General features: G+C 39.1%; 1 protein-coding gene across 1 annotated transcript in view; it reads right to left on the bottom strand.

The window, feature by feature from the left end:
• LOC139742447 (coiled-coil domain-containing protein 102A-like) overlaps positions 1 to 20,791 on the bottom strand; it is a 73,304-nt gene that overhangs the window by 41,704 nt on the left and 10,809 nt on the right. The window contains exon 2 of the mRNA XM_071652986.1: positions 20,123 to 20,204. The gene's annotated coding sequence lies outside the window, so the exon portion shown is untranslated. The remainder of the gene's footprint in view (positions 1 to 20,122; positions 20,205 to 20,791) is intronic.

Genomic DNA, 20,791 nt, shown 5'->3' with positions numbered 1-20,791 from the left:
CCTTTCTCTTTCCAATTCACGACACGAGCCCCACGATGTCATCCATGAGAAGGCAGTCATTAATTTCCACCAAGAAAAAGGGTGACGCATCTCACTTCTTCAGTCGCAGCGAGACGATTTACAGCGGTGACGGTGAACCGCGCGATTCCCGCCACGATCGTGTAATTAATACCAGATGTGCTATGCTCTCATCACCACCACCCGTACATCGCCATGGCGATCATGTGTTGCCCGGCGTCAGCATCCAGGATCAATTAGGAGTATGAATAACGGCGGTAGAGGGCAAGGGGTTAATGTCTCTCGCAGGGGAAGCGAGTGGCTGCGTTCACAAATTCACAGGAAAAATATGATTCACTTATGCCATCTATCGTTTCACAGAGCCAGCATTTCGTAGATTGGACGCTGCGCTTCCTTAAGCCAGTCAGTGTGTGGATGTCATTCCTCTAACATGAAAAACTAAGATGCAGGCGGCACACATCTGTACACATTGATATTGCATTCAAACGAAACAATCACACACATATCAATATGTACAGCAGCTGCATCATCCTCAAACTTGTACAATTTTTTTCTAATTGCAATTACATGCCTTTATGGACGCACACATACATCTGTATGCCAAAAACAAAAAAACAAAAACAAAAAGATCAATGCACTCAGAAAGGTGCAAAAGAAGTATTTCACATTTTGTCTGAATAACCAGTGCACTACCAGCAGCATGTTGCATTTTCTCCTAGTTTCAATAAGAATGCTACACAACTTCATCAAGATGAAATGATCACGTATGTTGGGACCGCTGGGAAATACTGGCACTGATTTTTATGGTATTCATCTCAGAAAAGAGGCCAGTATGAGGCAAAAAAAACTAGGAAAAAAAAACCTTGGAAGATAAACAGCTAGAGAGAGAAAATGAGAGAGAGAGAGGGAGAGACAGAAGGAAAGAGAGAAAGATGAGAGAGAGGGGGAGAGAGAAAAAAGAAGGAGAGAGGAACATACAAAATTGAAAGTTACTTTCTACCTAAGATGTGAAGCCACAGGGTGTGTATCTGTGTACTCAGATGATACGGCTGAATCACCAGGGAAGGGCTTCGTGTCAAGTGTCAGCAATGCCAAGCGTATGCTCTATGAAGGCAGAGACTCCACCCCCAAGCACCTTCTGATCGGGAGATTCTCCCGCCTGAAACCCCTATCAAACGGGAGACCCCAATTTGATGTGCGCAAAGCGCGAAGTTCCTTGCGGCCAGGGGGTCCAGGGCCCGCTTGAAGGGCCCTGGAAGCTCAGTTCTAGATGCTCTCTCATGCTATCTAAGGCTTATTTTTCAACAAACAATGATATTAAAGTAATAAATCATTTCAAGCGGGAGATATAGAGCCAGGGCGGGAGAAATGAAATCTCAAGCGGGAGAACGGGAGATTTTGCAAAAATGGGCTTTCGGCGGGAGATCTCCCGTCGAAAACGGGAGAGTTGGAGTCGCTGTGAAGGGTATGAACTGTATGCTGCTAGGATGCTTCTGTTGTTGATATTGTTTTTATTGTTTGTGATATAGTGTTAGTAAGTCTATTTGCTTTGGGTTTTTACACAGCCATCATTTTAATCGAGACAGGTGCCACTTAATACTTTAATCTGCATGATGCTCAAATTAAGCATCTCCCCTACATGTATAGACTAAAAGCCCTCTTTCCCATCCCCTAATCCCCTTTTATCTCTGCCCCCCCCCCCCCCAAAAAAAAAGAAATGCTAACTTACTCACTCTCTCACACACACACAGACACATAAACACACATATAGACAGTGCAGCTGCACTGAACTAATGCTCATGACGAAGTGGTCTCCAGACCTCACGACCATAAAAGTAAAGTCCAGCGGTTTCTAACCAATAGGCCATCAAGATTATAAACCATCTACGCATAAGAGGCACTCAAGAGTCTCCCCTCGCTCCCTACGCTGGCAAATTGTATTAGTCATCATCATCACTCTGTCAATTAAACTGGGAAAATAATTGTATCTGCATGGTTATGTCAGCAGAGAAGGCAAAGCATAACAAAACATCTGTCTTATCAAATCAGGCTAATTGTTAGGCAATTTACCACTTTAGCTCTGACAGATTTGAGTTCAGAGACAAAGTTAATACACATTTAAAACATAGCAATAGAGCCCCATGCGCTCAATAATCTACACATGTCTAGGTTTTAGATCTCATTTTTGGAAAATAAGTGGGGGGGGGGGGGGGGGATGAACTTGAACGTGGCCCAATATAAGATTAACAAATGATTATCATTCCAAACACCTACTAACTTCGCTGTCAAGAAATGCATTTGTGATAAAGATTTTGAGAAGACTATGGCACTTTGCAAGTTAGACTGCGATAATTAATCTCGCTCTAGCTGCCTGCTGTCCGAGAAAGTAAAACATGTTGTCATGCAGTGTACTGTGTATGCTGAATATGTTGTGAGGTTTTTATTTTTGCAAATTTTGCGAGTCGGGTGCTGTTCGCAAATTTAAAAACAAGCAAAACTAAAGAAGCACTCCGAGAGCGCAGACCTCCACCAAGCAGCTCATTTCCACCATTGAGCTTGTTCTTCTGTAGAGATCAGTGATTTCTACCCATATGTATGCATGCTGAAAATCACCTGATTTCCCAAGAAACCTTTTGTTACGTCATCAACGCCAGTTGCACGGCGCGCCTCGCCCTAGACCAGAAACTAGAGCACGCACTCAAGTGCGCGTATGAAAACCTCAAAAATATGCAGCTTGAACTCCAAAGTTCATTGACCCTGCCTGCTAAGATAATGAAAATCTTTCATAAAATCAATAAAAATTCCCAGATCACTTCCAAACTTCAATCATCTGTTACTTGTGTAATTCTCAACCTTCCCTGTAAGTTTCATCCAAATCCGTTAACGACTTTTTGAGTAATTTTGCACACGGACAAACCAACAAACATGAAAACATAACCTCCTCCCTTGGTGGAGGTAAATATCAACTCTCATCCCGACATGAATGTGATGTGCAGGCATCAATTTCTCCATTCAAGACTGTAGTCCACAACTGCGAATTTAACCACTCTTGAAATTGATGGGATGTCCCCGATTGGAGAAAAATTAGACTTGCTAAAAATATGGCGTATACAGTAATTTACCGACACTTCAATGAAGAGAAGCCAATCATGTAGTGCAAATGCAGAGGAAAGGACTTGCTCGAGGTAATGTTTTACAGGAATGGCAAATACGGCTAATACATATTCATGAATATATCTAGATAATCCTGAAATTTTCTCTCTTTTAAAAAATATGCAGTCATCGTTTTAAAACATTATGACTTGACTGTAATCCAGTAATGTAATTTGCTATGCATCATTTCTTTGATATATTCATCAGAGACATCTGTTGGCCAAAGACTCTTCTAAGCATGCCTTATGCTTAATAAGATACGTTATATAATTCTGCTACAGATGTGGACTCTTACAGGTCAATTGAGTTAAGAATTCAGTGGTATATATCATTTTTAAAAACCCATCATCCCATTACAAAGTTTGTAAAGTTTGTGAGGTGAGGTAGAATTATGAATAAAAATATGCAAGCTTCACAAGCATTCATTTGTTTATACACATTGCTTCGGAAAATGCACAATTGTTGACTTTTCCTTCTGGCGATATCAGTCCAAATGCATTTAAAAAGATATCCCGCGAGAAAGAAAAATTGTTAAGTACAAACATAGCATACTGGTTGGTAGTGTCACATTTCCTGATGTAAATCATCCCCACATGAGCAGAGTTTACAGAGAAAATTAAAAAGGAAACATGAGTCATTCTACATCTTTTCAAATGTGCCTCAATGTCTTACTGTGTCTCTGGGGATGGCCATGATGGCACATAAAAGATAAAGTTATCCACGATATTTCCTTTTTTGTTGTTGTCGATGGTGTCTCCTCACAGTGGCATGCAAACTATAATTTCTAGAAGCAGTTTCGACAAACTCAAGCTTTACATTAAGTAGATACGTTGATCGCCATCTCAGGGGTTGCCTCATACATTGTCATGGCACAAAAATAGCATAAATATGCTCAAGAGAACAATGAATGCAGAATCGTCATGGTGACGAAACACATGGAAACACTTTACAGAAGAGGGCAAGTCATGTGTCATATGTCTGTGCAGGTAAAATTCATATATTATTATTGTTGATGCAATACACTTGGACTGTGTCCTTCTGAGACATTTTCCCTTCTTTTCATGCTCACTATGGAACCTGCAATAAATGAATTACAAATCAATTTGGAGTAGAGTACAATGTAGTAGAATTAAGTGGAAATTTGCCATCTACATGTACACTTTTACTGGAATAATAGCAACAAGGAAAAGTAGAAATTACGCGGTGCGTAACATATGTCCCCGCCGGAAGTAGCATTTTGTAACAAAATGTGCAATATAGGTAAAAAATCAAGGTCAAAGGTCAAAGAAGTCAAAGGTCAAAATTCTGTGTAGAAGTTTTGAAGCCCTCACCTAGTGCCATCACATAAAGCAAATGGAATCGAAATTGGGTTAGAAATGGCGAAGGAGTAGCATTTTGTAGCCAATGTACAATATAGGTCAAAAATCAAGGTCAAAGGTCAAAGAAGTCAAAGGTCAAAATTCTGTGTAGAAGTTTTGAAGCCCTCACCTAGTGCTATCACATAAAGCAAACGGAATCGAAATCGGGTTAGAAATGGCGAAGGAGTAGCATTCTGTAGCAAAATGCACAATATAGGTCAAAAATCAAGGTCAAAGGTCAAAGAAGTCAAAGGTCAAAATTCTGTGTAGAAGTTTTGAAGCCCTCAACTAGTGCCATCATATAAAGCAAACGGAATCGAAATCGGGTTAAAAATGGCGAAGGAGTAGCATTTCGTAGCAAAATGTACAATATAGGTCAAAAATCAAGGTCAAAGGTCAAAGAAGTCAAAGGTCAAAATTCTGTGTAGAAGTTTTGAAGCCCTCACCTAGTGCCATCACATAAAGCAAACGGAATCGAAATCGGGTTAGAAATGGCGAAGGAGTAGCATTTTGTAGCAAAATGTACAATATAGGTCAAAAAATCAAGGTCAAAGGTCAAAGAAGTCAAAGGTCAAAATTCTGTGTAGAAGTTTTGAAGCCCTCACCTAGTGCCATCACATAAAGCAAACGGAATCGAAATCGGGTCAGAAATGGCGAAGGAGTAGCATTTTGTAGCAAAATGTACAATATAGGTTAAAGGTCAAGGTCAAAGGTCACGACTGAAATTCTGTGTAGAAATTTCAAAGCTCCCATGCAGGTAGTGCTATCATATAAAGCAAACAGAATCAAAATTGGCTCATAAATGACAGAGAAGTAGCAAATTGAAGATTTTGATCACACACGGACGCACACACGGACACACGGACGGACGGACGGACGGACGGACGGACGGACACACGGACGGACACACGGACACACACACGTACGGAGCCCGTTTCATAGTCCCCTGCTCGAACTCGTTCGGCGGGGACAAAAATGACAAGCACTGTAGTCATCCAGAACTCTTTGCACATTTCCAATTGCTATTCTATATTTGCTTACTAAAACTATTCGAGTGCCATCTTGTTGAGGGTACATTACTCACAATATTTACTCATCAAGCTAGAGGTACAAACTGTAGATGTGGCTAGAACAGGCCATAGGCGTTTTGTTTCCATACTTGAGATAATTAACCTATTATCTATCATTCTTATTGAGTAACGAGCACTGTGATGTAATGTTCTTGACTTGTCAGCTGAAGGTCCTGAATCTTAATCCCACAAAATGCTTAATACAGCCTTGAAGACAAAATGCTTTACCCATAACGTCCCTCTTCATCTGAGTGTTTCAATGTGTATCTGGCAATACTACGGAGATGATAATGGAAGGCCATTTTGAAGAACAGTGTGAACATTGAGGAGGCTACACTGGGTAGCCAGTACCACTTCAAAAGTCATGTTCCGTACTGGTAATAAACTGTAATCAAGAGTTGTTAATGTGCTCCAGTAAATTCTTCATTGAAAATGCAATTCCAATATACTGTGGTTCATGTGGACAAGAAAGAGTGTCATAATTCTACTACAAATTACATGTCAGATACAAAATAGACACACAATTTAGAGTGTGTGGGACTACTACAACAACAATGTAAATTTGTTCATGTTGTGAAACAAGTAAAGTACATGGCTCAGCTCTCTCTAGCCAAAATATCAACTGCATAACATACAAACTGCCATAGTTTGCTTTCAAGTCTTTCAGTGACCTCAACTATTCAGGCACGATAACCATCGTATACAAAATGATTCCTGGTGGTCTACATACATGTACATGTGTGCAAAGTCTATGTTTAAAGTTCGTCACTGGCATAGAAGCAGGAGCCACCACCTGTTTCACAGTCACCCACATCTTAGTGCCTTTTGTGTCATAGCTGTTGATAAGAACCTACATAGACTACCTGTGATATCAGTCTCAGCGATGACAGAATTGATTGCACACATTGTTTTGGTGATTGAAATGTGACTCCAAAAAAAAGTTCATTTCTTCCCTGTTTTAGTGCACAAAAAAGACAGACAGACAGACAGACAGACAGACAGACAGACAGAAAGAAAGAAAGAAAGAAAGAAAGAAAGAAAGAAAGAAAGAAAAAGAAAGAAAGAAAGAAAGGAGAAGTAGCATCTATCTGTTGATGATTTCATCCATAGGAACCCTGAGGATAGTCTCAGGATTACCATTTAGGCTTGCATGACCTGGCAGCATGTACATGTAGTGCATGCCATATAAATTCATGCAACATGAATGTGTAAATCACAATGGACCAGCCTCATAATGTTATTTTATCAATACCCTGTAATCTTATTGCAAAATTTCCGCGCAAAGGCCATCAAACGCTTGCCAAAGGTTTGAAAGATTACAACTTTATACAAGCTCTACTGAAGACCAGCTCGCGCAATATCATATTCAGAAGTACTCAAAAGAGAAAGACGAATGATATCAGCTCATAACTGGGTAAAGACTAAAGGCGCCAAGCCTTCTTTTGAAATTCATACATGATAGAACGTTGAATTTTTACAGTTGCTCATGTTTTCACACAACGGTGGTACAGGTCACATGTAGGTTTGATTAGGAAACTAATTGACTCATCAATTTCACCCTATATTGTTCCTTTTATCCATGAAATATACAATGTATGTCTTCACATCAATCATTCTCGAGTTGTAATGATTAAGGGATTGGAGACTTTCACAGGGGGAAAGTGATAGTAATTGAGTATGTGACCAAAAACAATTCCAACGTTTCCATGCAGAAATCAACTGAAGGGTTGTCAGACCGTGACACAATTACCACAGCCAATTTGCATATATCGTGACTGATGTTACTGTTACACAATACACTAGAAAACATGAGATTCCACACCTTTTATTGTTTGCCAATTTTTATTAAAACCTTCACTGTTCTGTTTGGGAATTGATTATCACTACCATCATTTTCAATTTCATTAAATATGGGAGTAGGGTCCTGAAATGACAGTAACTAAAATCAAGGAAATTCTCAAAAGTAAACTTGGTCACAGTGCAGCCAGGTTTGACACAGTGGACATTGGGCTTGCTAAAAAGGAGGGCTTGAAGCTTTAAGATAATGACTTCCGATCGGCTCACTTATCCTCGGCTAGCTATCCCGTAATACGTCAACTCTCTGGACAATACACAACACCTCACTGGACCCAATTGTTACGCATCGGATCAACGATATCACGTTCTCCGGCCGATCCCCAGGAGGATTGGGATGGCAATGATGCATAGTGGGCGGCTGTCAAAGTGTCATTACCCCTGGAAATGGAGAGAAGCGCAAACAATCCTCTCACTCATTATGAGAAAGCATCATTTGCTTTCCCCATTGTACCAAAAAAGGGGGGAAATTGACACACGTGGGGGAGGAGGGGTGGGGAGGGAGAGGAAAAAATGATTGGAAGCAAAGAGTCACGGTAAACACAGAATGAGTCACTACGTAAACATTTAGTCTGGAGTAGCTGCGGTGTCATTCCATGAAAAAAAAAATGTTTCCATAGAATGAAATGACCATGTGATGCATGCAGTGCTTGAACATTTTCTGAGTTCACAGAGTACTATCTGTTCAGGTTAATGGCAAACTACTCTGTGATTAGCTGACTGCAGTAGTCGTGCTGATTGAAGGTGTGGTTCCATTTTCTTTTTGTTTCCTCTCAGGTTGCTGCTAATTCATAGCATTTCACTTAAGGGGAATATATACTTTTTTCCTCGAAAATTTTTCACATACCATGTATTCTTTGATTAGCCTTGTCATTCACACTGTGTTTACTCTTATGACAAAGAGGATATGAGGAATAAACATCCAAGTGAGCTTATGACATAACACTCCTAAATTTCAGTGGTATTGAAAGTTACAGCTTATCTTCAAAAGAGAGAGAGAAAAAAAAATGATCTCCTTTCATTTCATCATCACCCTTACTTTTATCTCCATGAAATAATAAATTCAACCAACTCTTCCCTGTCAAATACATAATCTTAAGGCTTAATGTGATCCTCTCATAGGAATTGGTAGGCCTACAGTTCTGTCCCTGACTGAGGCTTAATCCATCAATGAAAGACAGATCCAGGCACAAAATTTGATATGTGATCACAAGAAGCACCTTTTATAGAACTCATCATCAATTTGTTTCTATGAACCCTGGTGAAAAAAAAAAAGAAGAGAGTTTTCATCCACATTTTTCACATTGGAACCATAATGTTTAAGAGCAAGTAGACAACAACGCAGGAAAAAGTTTATTAAACTCAATGAAAATTTTCCCTTAATGTTGTACATAGTTACCGCCATTGTAGCTAGAATGCTCACACAAAATAAACAAAGTTTAAAAGTTTAACTTGTTGTTGTTGATGAAGATGATGATGATGATGATGATGATGAACAGCATTTACATGGCACCATTTGTCTATAGAGAACATTAAAAAGCACTCCATTCTACAATATGTCACACATTATGCACAAAGTGGCTGGAAAATATAGGTGTTTCGTTCAGATTTGAAGGTATCACGGTATCTAGGTTGTTCATTTTAAAGAAACATGATTGGTTTAAACATATATTATGTAAATGGGATGAGGAAATGGTATCATTGCCTTGCAAGCCTCTGTTACTTTGTCCTCTGTGCTCCAATTTCAGTCAATTGTCTCATGACACTCATCCCACTTAGAATAAAAGTCACAATCACTGAAATCACTACCAATCTAGTAACTTATTTAGTGCCTCTTCCCCTTTATGCAAATCATAAATCACTATAAAATCACTACTCATGTACAATAACTTCCCAATTACTATTTCTTTTGTGTGAATTTATACGAAACAAAACATCATAGACTTCTAAAGCATTAAATTACCATTTTACTTGATTTGCAATTAGTGAGTGATACAACTGGCATAAAACAACTGAAATTTTAGAATAATATTAGCTTTCTTGCAATTGTTTATTTCAAGGATATTTTAACTAAATACTTTGTTTATTTGATGCTATAAATACATGTACCATTGTACATTAAAGACAACTTGAACATGGGGTGAAGTTTTACTTTAAGATTAAAAGAAAATATTGAAGATGGGCTTCAGAGGAATTAACAATGCCTCCTCACTATAAATTCTTCTCCAGACTCCAGATATACTGTGGGAAGACCTGAACACATCAGACATCGATTAATAAGTAATCCGCCAGCCAGAAAGAGAAAAAGAGAGAGTAGGCTAAGACCGGCTCCTCCTGATGAGAGAGGCGAGAGATGATGGAGATGTTTGCTCTGTCGGTTGGCACGGAGACGAAGTGAAGGGATTAAAGGAGGACATCCTCTGGACTCCCATCTCATCCAGACTACGCAAGACCTTAACAATGTTACAGACAACACCGCTGGTATGGTACTCAAAATGGATAACACCAAAAGAACATACTGTACATGTACAAGTGGTCTCAAACAGCATCCATGAGCATCATTAATGATAAACTGTCCAAGCTCAAGAGATATACTGTACAGAAGAGACATAACACTGTACATTCAATTGTACATGTTCTGGAAGTGTTTATGTCTCTGGACAATGTCAAGTTGTATATGTCACTGGGTTGATCACACAGTGGAAATACATACCATACAATGTTCTTCTCCCTCTTGTAGCATTGATCTTCACCTCTTTTGAAGCATGATTTGAAGCACAAGAAAATGACATTTTCTGGACCAATTAGGACTGTTTTCACACCGGTCGAGAAACGTAGTTTGCAATGCTGAATTACAATTACCATCGCAATTATGATTCAAATTATTGTCTGCTCACATGACTTCTACGAAGGCTTCACAGATTCTGCAGTTTTAAATTTCAGAGTGAGGAGGGGAGGTGTGGCTTCTTTCCGAGTTCCCGTCAAACACTCTTGAGCAATAAGGAGCGCACGCTTTGATTGCAGTGCGAGCATTTGAAGAGTGCGTTTTTTCTGCGGAAGTGGTTGAAAGGTGGACATAAGCTCGGCCCTGAAAACATGATTTGAAGGTCAATCTGTTCACCTGACTGTTTCATTCTGTAATTCTGGTAAGTCATGAGTGGAAAACACCTCTCCACCATCATTTGAAACATGATTAGATTTACGATTCAAATCACCCTCTCCGCAATTCCAGTTTGCATTCACACGGCAAAAATGCGGTATCGAATCATGAATCTCGTGATGTTTCATTACGATTATGTTTCAAGTTATGCACTCTAGGATGGAACCCGACATGTCTAGATGGTTTTGTAACTTGTTTGGCATGGTCGTATGAGTCTGCACCTTACACATGCCATATGTGGTGTACAAATATTTTTTATGTTTCACTCCACCTACGTAACCCAAAACCCAGCAGAAACCTCAGCAGCCTAGCTTCCTTGACCTTGAAGTGCAGTGATTTTAGCAATGAACATGTCTGCAAAGACTGAAAGAGAAAGAAAGGGGGGGGGGGGGACTAACAGAACTGCAGACTATTTTGGAATTCACTGAAATAAAAAAAAGAAGGAAGAAAAAGATTTCTTTCATCAGCTCCACAAAGCATTCTCTATTCACTGGCACCATTAGTTTGACTCTGGTTCCATCCATGTAAAGCCATAAGTATGGGAGATATGTGATACTCATTGAAATAATACAGGCTGACGATGACAGAAGTGTCGGGGTTGGGTTTTTGGAGAGTTCAACTGGTGTAATTTCATGCGGCTTGCCTGTGTTCTTATATTTGCAGACAGCATGGTGAGGTTACACTTGATGGCAGACTTATGAATAGTCCCTCATGTGATCTTCATTTCTCAGTGGACTCACTCAAAGTGTAGTTGGGCCATGACTTCTGTGTCAAACAATCAGTGGATAGACCCAGGAGGCACATTGTCTGTTTGCCCAGATCTCTTGGGTGTATTGTGCACTCTACAAAAGGGCACCATTAGCTAGTCACAATACCACACATGTATGTATGTATACACAGACTTCACACAGCTTCAGTAGATCATAGGGGATAATGTGAGTTCCATGCAGTTCATTACAGATGCATAATATAATTTACATTTCATCTTTTGACCTGAAAATACTTCATGATACCCCTTGGCAGTCATCTATTGGACTAACTGAGTCAGCTATCCTATCCACACTCACAATGTTTCACACTTCTACTTCGGTATAGAATAGAGTGATTAGGAGTTACAAGTTTTGTACTTTCATGAAGTCACAAAATAAACACACATATTCAATTAATCATTGTAAACAAGAATTTTAAAGGAGAAGATTTCAAGACATCAGCCTGACGATAATTACTTTGATGAATCAAGCATACTGGCATTGCAAAGATTGGATTGAAACATTTACATACTGAATTTTAATACTAAATTGTTAACTGGTCTTCTTACCATATGAGCTGTATGGGGGGGGGGGGGGGGGGGGAGGGGATGTTGGAATCCCCAAGCACACGACCATTGCCTAATGCTCCTGTGCAATTGGATAACAAGTGTCACATGATCAAAACAGAAATTTTTGCTGGCAAACATAATTTACAATACTGAATAAGGAAAAAAAAGGAACAGAAAAAGACTATCAAGAGAGAAACACGGTGTCATTGTTCAATTTATTTATTTATTTATTTATTCATCTATTTATTTGTTTATCTATTTATTTTTGCGGGATGTACAATGGCTAGCTGGCAGCAACATCCACCAGTAGTCCAGTGAGAAGTTACCCCCCCCCCCCCCCCCCCCCCTTGCTGCTAATATAAATGCCCTCATGGGTTGGGGTATAGTATTTCTAATCCTGCAAGTGAAGGAGGGTGAGAAAATACATGGAGTTTGACAAATACGGAGTTATTGATAGTGGTATTTCCCAGGACTGTGAAAAGCTTTGACTCCAAAGGACACACTGTTCACTGATTATTTTTGGTACAGCTTCACTTCGGGGTTAATGAAGTTTTCATTCCTGCATGAGTGAGTACAATGCTTCACAACACCAGAGAGATCATTTATTGCTTTTATAGCCCTACTTGTATAAACACAAAATTTCATCGAGTCTAGTCTAAAATTGAAGTCATCATAAATATATGCAATTACATCCTGGTAGGTGAGACTAACACTCATGGCATTTTCCAACAAAAATCTCATCACGACCCAAACCACCACAGGGGATGGTGCCTTGTGAACCACGTTCATAAATTACTCCTGGCATTTTCTTCAGTAATGAGAAAAAAAAAAGCACTAGAAATTAGCCCCAAACCATTCCTCTTGTGACCTGGCCATGAATAAAAATCACTGACAATGAGTAGACTGTGGCTTTCATTTTCTCACCTTGCTCTCTCCTTCTCTCTCAGCTGACCCATTTCAGTATGAATCTACATCCTAGATACACCTCTACACATACCAGTCCGTATAGCTATACAATATACTTTCAGCCAGCCATCTACATTTCATGTAAACTATCACTATTATCTTTCCCCCAAATCTTGTGACTGGTTGCGCTACATCGTATTCTCGCTCATAATTTAGAAATCGAAATGGCTCATTACACCCCAAATGGGCATCGTTTGGGGCATAATATACACTGCTCTCTTGTGGTGCATGCCTTTGGTATTTGACGTGCAATGAGCACCGAAAACATGCTGGAATGTGCGTTGGCAGTGGAATTCACTTTGCTATTTCTCTGAAAGATGACCAATAACTCTCAAACGGTATCAACATTACAGCTGCAGCTTGTGGTTTATGCAGTGATGGCTCTTTTTCCCTTCATGTTACGCTATTAATAAATATCTTCCAAAAAAAAAAATAGCGAGTTGAAGATGTCTTACAAAGATGAAGAAAAAAAACCCCAGGACATTCAACCAGTTCTTATTGTTAAACCAAGAGGTAATATGGGCCAAAACCTGTGACATTGACATACTCTGTTATCAATTGTCATATTCCTACTAAAATACATTATTGTGGACACTCATGGGATATACAATGCAAAAGAAGTATAATAATAATTACTTGCAAAGCATTTTTTCCATTCAGAATGTTTTCTTATAATGATGTTGGATTGTGTTTTGAAGTCCGAGATGTGCAATATTATCTAAGAGTTTATAAAGAGTCAGACTTTTGGTAAGATGTTTGAACTTTTAACACATATTATGTGTAACATTATCTTGTGATTTGTTATTTTAACATAACTATTTACTTTTTTATGTGTAAGACTTGACATACAATGCATTTTCTGTTGGATAATGAATTGAAAATTAATTGAAATTAACTTTTATAGTTTCGAACCACTTTCCTCTGTCTTGCTCTCAAAATTGTAAGAAACTTTGGACTCAAGTTTTTTTTCTCTCAGGGAACAACAGGGATAAAGCCAATAATACTGCATGGTACTTTACAGCCACCTTGCACCACACCACACTCCCTTTGAGATAAGGTGATGCGGATTAGCCTACATCACAGAGTTTATCGGCAACAATAACTGCTTCCATCGGTGATATATGGGGCGACTATCAGTCCCCTCATGAGACCATGTTCGTGTTTTAACAAACTCTAGTGTGACTGCGACAGAGAGATGACTCAAGAATTCGTGCCAGTACCATTGGGGCTGTGAATATCTGAAGGGCAGGAACCACAGTTTCAACAAGGACAAAAGAGAGACAGACTGTAATACACAGCTTTAAAAGTGAAACAAACAAGTAAAACATCATTGAGCAACATTAATAAAAAAAAACAACACCATTCATACCATGCAATTATAGGAAGTGATTGGTTCAATTCAGAGATTCGGTGATGTCAGGTGGACAATCATTGAAGTTCAAGGGGTATTCTTATCATCAATGATTTGATATCATTAATGATTAGCCTCCGCACCTACACGTGTAATGTGCAAGGAGATCTCTGCCTTATCTAATGATCACATCTTATTGCAGTAATCCCTCAAACACTGTACAAGTATATAATGACATCTTTCATCCTGTAAAAACCCGCCAGTCAATTATACTGATGTAGAGGGTACTGATCGACTTGTGAAGTCAAGCTTTTATCGTGCCATATTATTCAAAACTTTTCCCAACATCTCTTCCTGGCTGCAGGGAGAAGTGATGGTCAAGTTAGCATCTTGACAATTGATAGAAAGAGAGATGGAAGAGAAAGAGGGAGAAAGGAAGGCTAGCAACCCCTCAGGATCTCTTGGGAGAGGGGAGGGGGAGGGGTTAAGAGGAGCTGAAGTTGAATCCCAGACACTATGCAAGCATAACTAAAGCTATGATTCAGTGGGAAAACTTACAAGAAGAAGAAGAAGAAAAAAAAAGAGGAGACATACAGCCTTTCAGGTTGTTGACAGAACTTGTTTATGAACGTGTTTCAGTACATGTCTCATGCTACTAAAATCAGAAGTTTCTGCCAAGTCTGAAAGCAAATGAAAACTTGTGCTTCTCCAATGCAATGTCATCAAATCCTGTTTGGCCAAGTATGGTCCAGACAATCATATTCTTGAATCAATTTTGATTGATTCTGGGTGTGCATAGTAGTCTACACTGTATAACCACCACAATACAATCGTACTGCTGAAGGGATGTAGCTCAACTTGACTGTGCATTCATTTGTGAGCTATAATAAGCATGCATTACACATTCCTGCACATATTTCAGCTTTTGTATGGAATGTTCTTTGTACTTTAGTGTTCAGCATGGGAGACCATTCAGCATCTTGACACTGGCATTCTACACACATTCAGAAATGCAATAAAGAAACACGATTGCAGATGAGTTCTGGTGTGAAACCAACCCCTCTCTGTTTTTAACCCCAGACACTGAGCAAGCAAAACTGTGACCATACCATGATTTCAGTGGAAAATCTCCACTACGTCCGTCATAAATCCTTCCCTGGCTCATCCTATATACACGTACATACCCGCAGGTTTGGAAGAAGAGGATTATGCATGATGATGCCGCACAATATGAAATATATCAATCAATATCTAGTATGTCTGTGCTGTAATAGCAGTGTGAGTTTTCAGTCATTTCTTCACTCTTCTCTGCTTCTACAGGTTGGAATCCAAAACATGGCAGCAGAGCTAGACTACTTTTTTTTTCTTTCATTTTTTAACTTTTTTCATCTATCCTTAGATAGCACTGAATTTGTATGAACTAGAGTGTTTGATTTAATGTTTATTTGATTGCTGTGATGACGTTTACCCTAACATGATGTCTACTGCCTTCCTGGAGACTTATGTATGTGTGCTGTGTCACACTTCTGTCCATTCAACATTGTAAATAACAATACCTGAAATTTCTGATTCGTCACTACAGAAAGTGTGATAAAAAGTTACTGAATAAATTTTTTTTTTTTTCGTGGGGGGGGGGGGGTGTGCTGGTTTGGGTGTTATAACGTCCTGACTTTCCAATAATGAATACTCTGTGCAATTTTATTCTTAAGAATGACATTTAATATCATGGAAAGGGTGAGTATTAAAGCTGGCTTACAGAAAGACACACAAGTATTAAAATCAGCTTTTGAATTTCAGATTCAGGACATTGAGAAGGAAATATAGCAGTATACATGTTCAGTCATAATACCATAACAGCATGCTTGAAAAAAAAAACAACAACTTATAACTTCCCTTTTGTTTTCTCCAAATTTTGAAATAAATTCTTGGACTTTACCCACGTATTGCCACAAGAAGGTATATACAGAGTTAGTAAAGACATCATCCTTTTGAGTCATTCATATTTTACAGCCAATGCAGGTATGCCTCAGTTTGCAGTTTTATTGACCTTTCTGCAACCTTACATGGGTAAAAAGATGACAGATCACATGAGATTCTCATTTTTCCTATAGATAAAAAAAAACCAACAACACAAAACAACCACAACTGGATGATAGGACATCGCATAGACACTAAAATGAATACAGTGAAGCATCAAATGTGAAGCTCTTGCAGACAAGGGCTTTGGGTGAAAGGATTTATGGCTATGGTCAAAAATCTCAAGTTACTGTGGAGCCAAATTCGACATGATCTTCACGCAGAGATTCAAGCATAGCTGAAAAAGAAAAACTAAAAAGAAAAAAAAAAAGACAAAAAATATGGACATACATTTTGCGCAGACTTGTGAAGGGTATGCCATATGAATACACACAGGCCTGCAGGGGAAATTTAGAATACTCGGGCAGAAGATTGGAGGGAAAACAATTTTCGGCTGGAGACAGTAGGGTATTGGGTTTGGCTATGGAATATGGCATTTGCATGGATGGCGGCAAGGTAATTAAGGGTTCTTTCTAGGGAGCGCTCCACCATATATAAATTCATGTCTGTTAAAAGTGAGGACATAAACAGTCATGGCTCCATTCATATGACAAATGTGAGATTTGCAGATGATAATTTGATTCAGAAACTGCTTGTTTCTCATAGTATGGTTTAAAGATATGTCACTGGACAGCCTGTGGCATATTTATTTAGTCTTGCATCCTTAGAAGAAACTTTTGATAGTGATAGCAGCTAATTATATTTTTGAAGATGAGAATACTTGTGAGCGATATTAGGACACATTAAGATGACCTGGTATTGAGTGGAATAAAAAAAAAAAAAAGACAGGTTCTTCAAATTTGAATCCACGGATTGCTTGTCACTCAAGCAACAATCTTCAATGTCATTTTATTTTTACATAAATTACAATGTACCTCACATCACACATGGTTTAATGGATAAATTTATATATTCAAGTACACATTGTGTGCTCTCCTTGATGGAAATTTTGCAGAGGGTGTAAATGTCTGTTCCAGCCATTATTTTCACAATATCCTGTTTTGCTAAGTTGTATTTGTTTTCATCTAAAGCTGGCACACAAATTGGCCCCATCTCAGGCCTCACATGAACAAGGCTCCATGTTGTGACAAAAGGATGTGACGTCATACTTCATCAGCAAATTGAGGAACCGTAATTGAGAGACAGACGGATTCGGCCAGCATCAATCGCTTCACGGATCAACGACAGAGGCTCGCATTTCATAGTGTCTAATCTGCAGAGAGAATGTGGATTCCTCATGCAAGCTAGAATCCCCCTGAAACCTGATTCGATCAAATTAAGACACAAATGAATAATCTTTCATTATTGTAGTTTTTTTCCTTCTCCCCACCTTTTTTTTTTTGTTCTATCTTTTAAAAAAATACAAAAAAAAGTTTATGCAATTTTCTTTACAGGTGTTAAATCGGGAGCTGTTCGTTATTCCGAAGGTTCAATATTCCGAAGGTTCGTTATTCCAAAGGTTCGTTAATCCGAAACACGCAAATTCCCTATACCTAGAGGTTCGTTAATCCGAAAATGAAAAAGGGTTCGTTAATCTGAACATTTGTGGCGTTATTCCGAAGGTTCGTTATTCCGAAGATTTGTTCATTCGAAAATGAAATTCGGAAAAACAAATCTTCGAAATAACGAATTTTCGGACTAAAGAGCCTTTGGAATAATGAACCTTCGGAATAACGAGCTGTAACCGTTAAATCAAGGCAATGTTCAATCATTCTATTCTAGTTCAAAGTTCTTAATCAGAGTGTGACTTATGTCCTGATTAGTTCCATACAATGGGCATGTGGTACCTTATTGTTTCATAGTAATGAAACATTGAGATATGCTACAAAGCAAAAATGGTCAGTTCAAGGTCTGCAAAACTGTAAGAAAGATGTTAATTGCTAATGCATCTGAAGTCAACAAGCTTGGAAATTAGAATAACTTACAGCAGCTTGTGTTTTTAATCATGTTTATTTTGCATTTGGAAAGATCTCAGCTGTACAAGGGCCCTGCATACACCACGGTACAGGTACTGAGTCTTGGGGTATGAGGTTTGCAGCATTCTATTAGAAGCCATGAAGATTTTTCAGGATGGACACCATATCCTCTTTTATTGAGAACCACCTTGAGCCTCACTGCAAATCAGCAACACTTTGCCCTTCAAATACTTGTCACCACTTATATCATTGTGAAATTGACAGGCTCTCTAAATAACTGAAATGATGAGAGCAAATCCTCTTAGAGGATTATTGATGAGAACTGTTTTTCAGATCTTTCTGGTTTATTTTAATGCAAAAAAGGGGGGCCAAAAGCAATGTGTACACAGATTTCTGAATGAGACAATACAGTAGAGTATTTGCCCTTGCATTCAACCGACTCTACCTCTAAGAATACAACACTCACTCCTTTACCCGTGAATAATAACCTACTTTCGGGCAAAAGGAGCCCTTTTAAAGCGATTTTAACAGGGGGAGGTCTGCTTGGGAAGGAAGAATAATGGGAGGTTTTCGAGAGGAAAATAGGGATTTCTAAGCAGTTTTAGACTACCTATGAAGCTGTATATAATTGAAACCTGAGGCCTTTCAGGAAATACAGAAGGGTGAGAAAGAGAAGCAAAATTTTGTCCAGTGATACATGGCCTCCGGTCACAATTTAACAGGAGTGCACCTTGCACGGCACATATTTCTCCCTCTCGATGCAGCACTTGCCAAAGATTTCGAATGTTCTCAATTTAATACTTCCTCTTTGTTACAAGGGCAAATTTTTCATTCTTATTTTTGGATCTTGAAAACATGCATTGTCAACATCAGGAGAAGGCCGTCATGTAAACAGGTCACGGACAAATTTTGTCATGATATTCTCTCCGTTGCCACGGTTACCATCACTTTTGTGCAGCAGGTAAACAGTCCCCCCTACATACATGTACTACAAAGGAGTGAGGTCTTCAACAAGGGACGGAAGAGACTCCTTTTACCCGCTCAGTACAGATTCTGAATTACACAAATTTCTATGGCGAGATCCTCCATTGAAATGTTGTCTTGACTGACTTAAGACACAGTCCCATACATTCATGTTGATGTAATCACTTTGAACACATCAAAACCCTGCCTACAATTATGACCCTGAACTCTAGGAAGATGCAGGTGATTGCAATTGCACTGCATAAGAACCCGAGCCATGTAGTATTTGTTTAATATCAATCTTTTTACTGATTTATATTGCGGTAGCCACAACTGGCAAGCCTCCCCATTTTTGTAATCTCCCAGTCACCAAACACTCACTACAGTGGAACACTCGACAACCAATTTGATTGTGACTATTAAAGAGCATTACACTTTCAAAAATATGCCTGGGACATGAGCCTATGCTTCAGACACGAGCCTATGCTCGGGACATTACTTTGAAGTAACAATGGACCTAATTAATTTTTTAAGACCCCTCCCCCTTCCCAGTCTCATATTTGCAAAATGAAAACCCTGTCGCTGCAATCAAAACAGATTGAGAGACTGAAAGAAAGAACTGAAAGGTATCACAGATTCAACACTTCATGATAGTGGTTTAGTTCACTGGACGAGAATGAAATTGAGAATGAAATATAAGAGGAAAGGAGAAACAGAAAGAAAATGGAAAAGGAAAATAAAACGGAATAGAGGAAGAAAAAACAAAGATGAAAAGAGCAAGAGATGAATGAGAACGATGATGATGATGATGATGATGATGATGATGATGATAAAGAAGAAGAAAAAGAAAATGAAGAAGAATGAAGAAGAAGAATGAGGAGGAGAATGACAAGGACGAGGACGATGCAACAACACTTACCAGGTTCACTGCACTCCACTGCAGAGGGTTCACTTAATATGGTAGGCTTGCCAGTCACAGCAGAAGTTTGGGCATCAGTTCTCTGTTTACAGACATAATACAAACAGAATGCACAACTTCAGATATTACAAATATTAAGCGTTTTTTAATTGGGGGCAGCAACTACATGGACTACTGTACAAGATCAACCTACATACTAGTACATGTACCAGGGAAAAGGTAGTCAGTAAAAAAGCCTTTGAGCTTCTGAAATAAGTCCAGAGGAGACCATGCGCAGCGAAGAAGAGGTACTGGTGTCTCAGAGGCAGGAGCTCCAAAACGTGCATCAGGGGTGCGTGTAGAGTGTTTGATGACAGAGCCAGAGAGATGCAAGTGGGGTTAGGCTCAAATTACAGCTAAATGAATTGGATCATCTACTCTGCAATCAGCCGTTGACGTACCTAAAGGCTGCACGCCGCTCACGAGTCATCGCCAAACTTGCACTTTCATGTGGAGAGGAAGCATACGAGCATGGAACAAGTCTTCTCGCTACCAATGTTATTCTGTTGATTGAGCCTACCATGCATTCTCCCAGCAATCAGTGCGTATGCACATAATATGCACCCCATGAATCCCTGAGTGTAGAAGCATTTAATAACCCAGTAACACTCATCCGTCCCCTAAGCACAA

The sequence above is a fragment of the Diadema antillarum genome, unplaced genomic scaffold (genome assembly GCF_040938485.1).
Source record: "Diadema antillarum isolate AM-2024a unplaced genomic scaffold, OU_Dant_1.0 seq00001000_RagTag, whole genome shotgun sequence".
Lineage (NCBI taxonomy): Eukaryota > Metazoa > Echinodermata > Echinoidea > Diadematoida > Diadematidae > Diadema > Diadema antillarum.
This window is presented reverse-complemented; position numbering and strand designations above follow the sequence as displayed.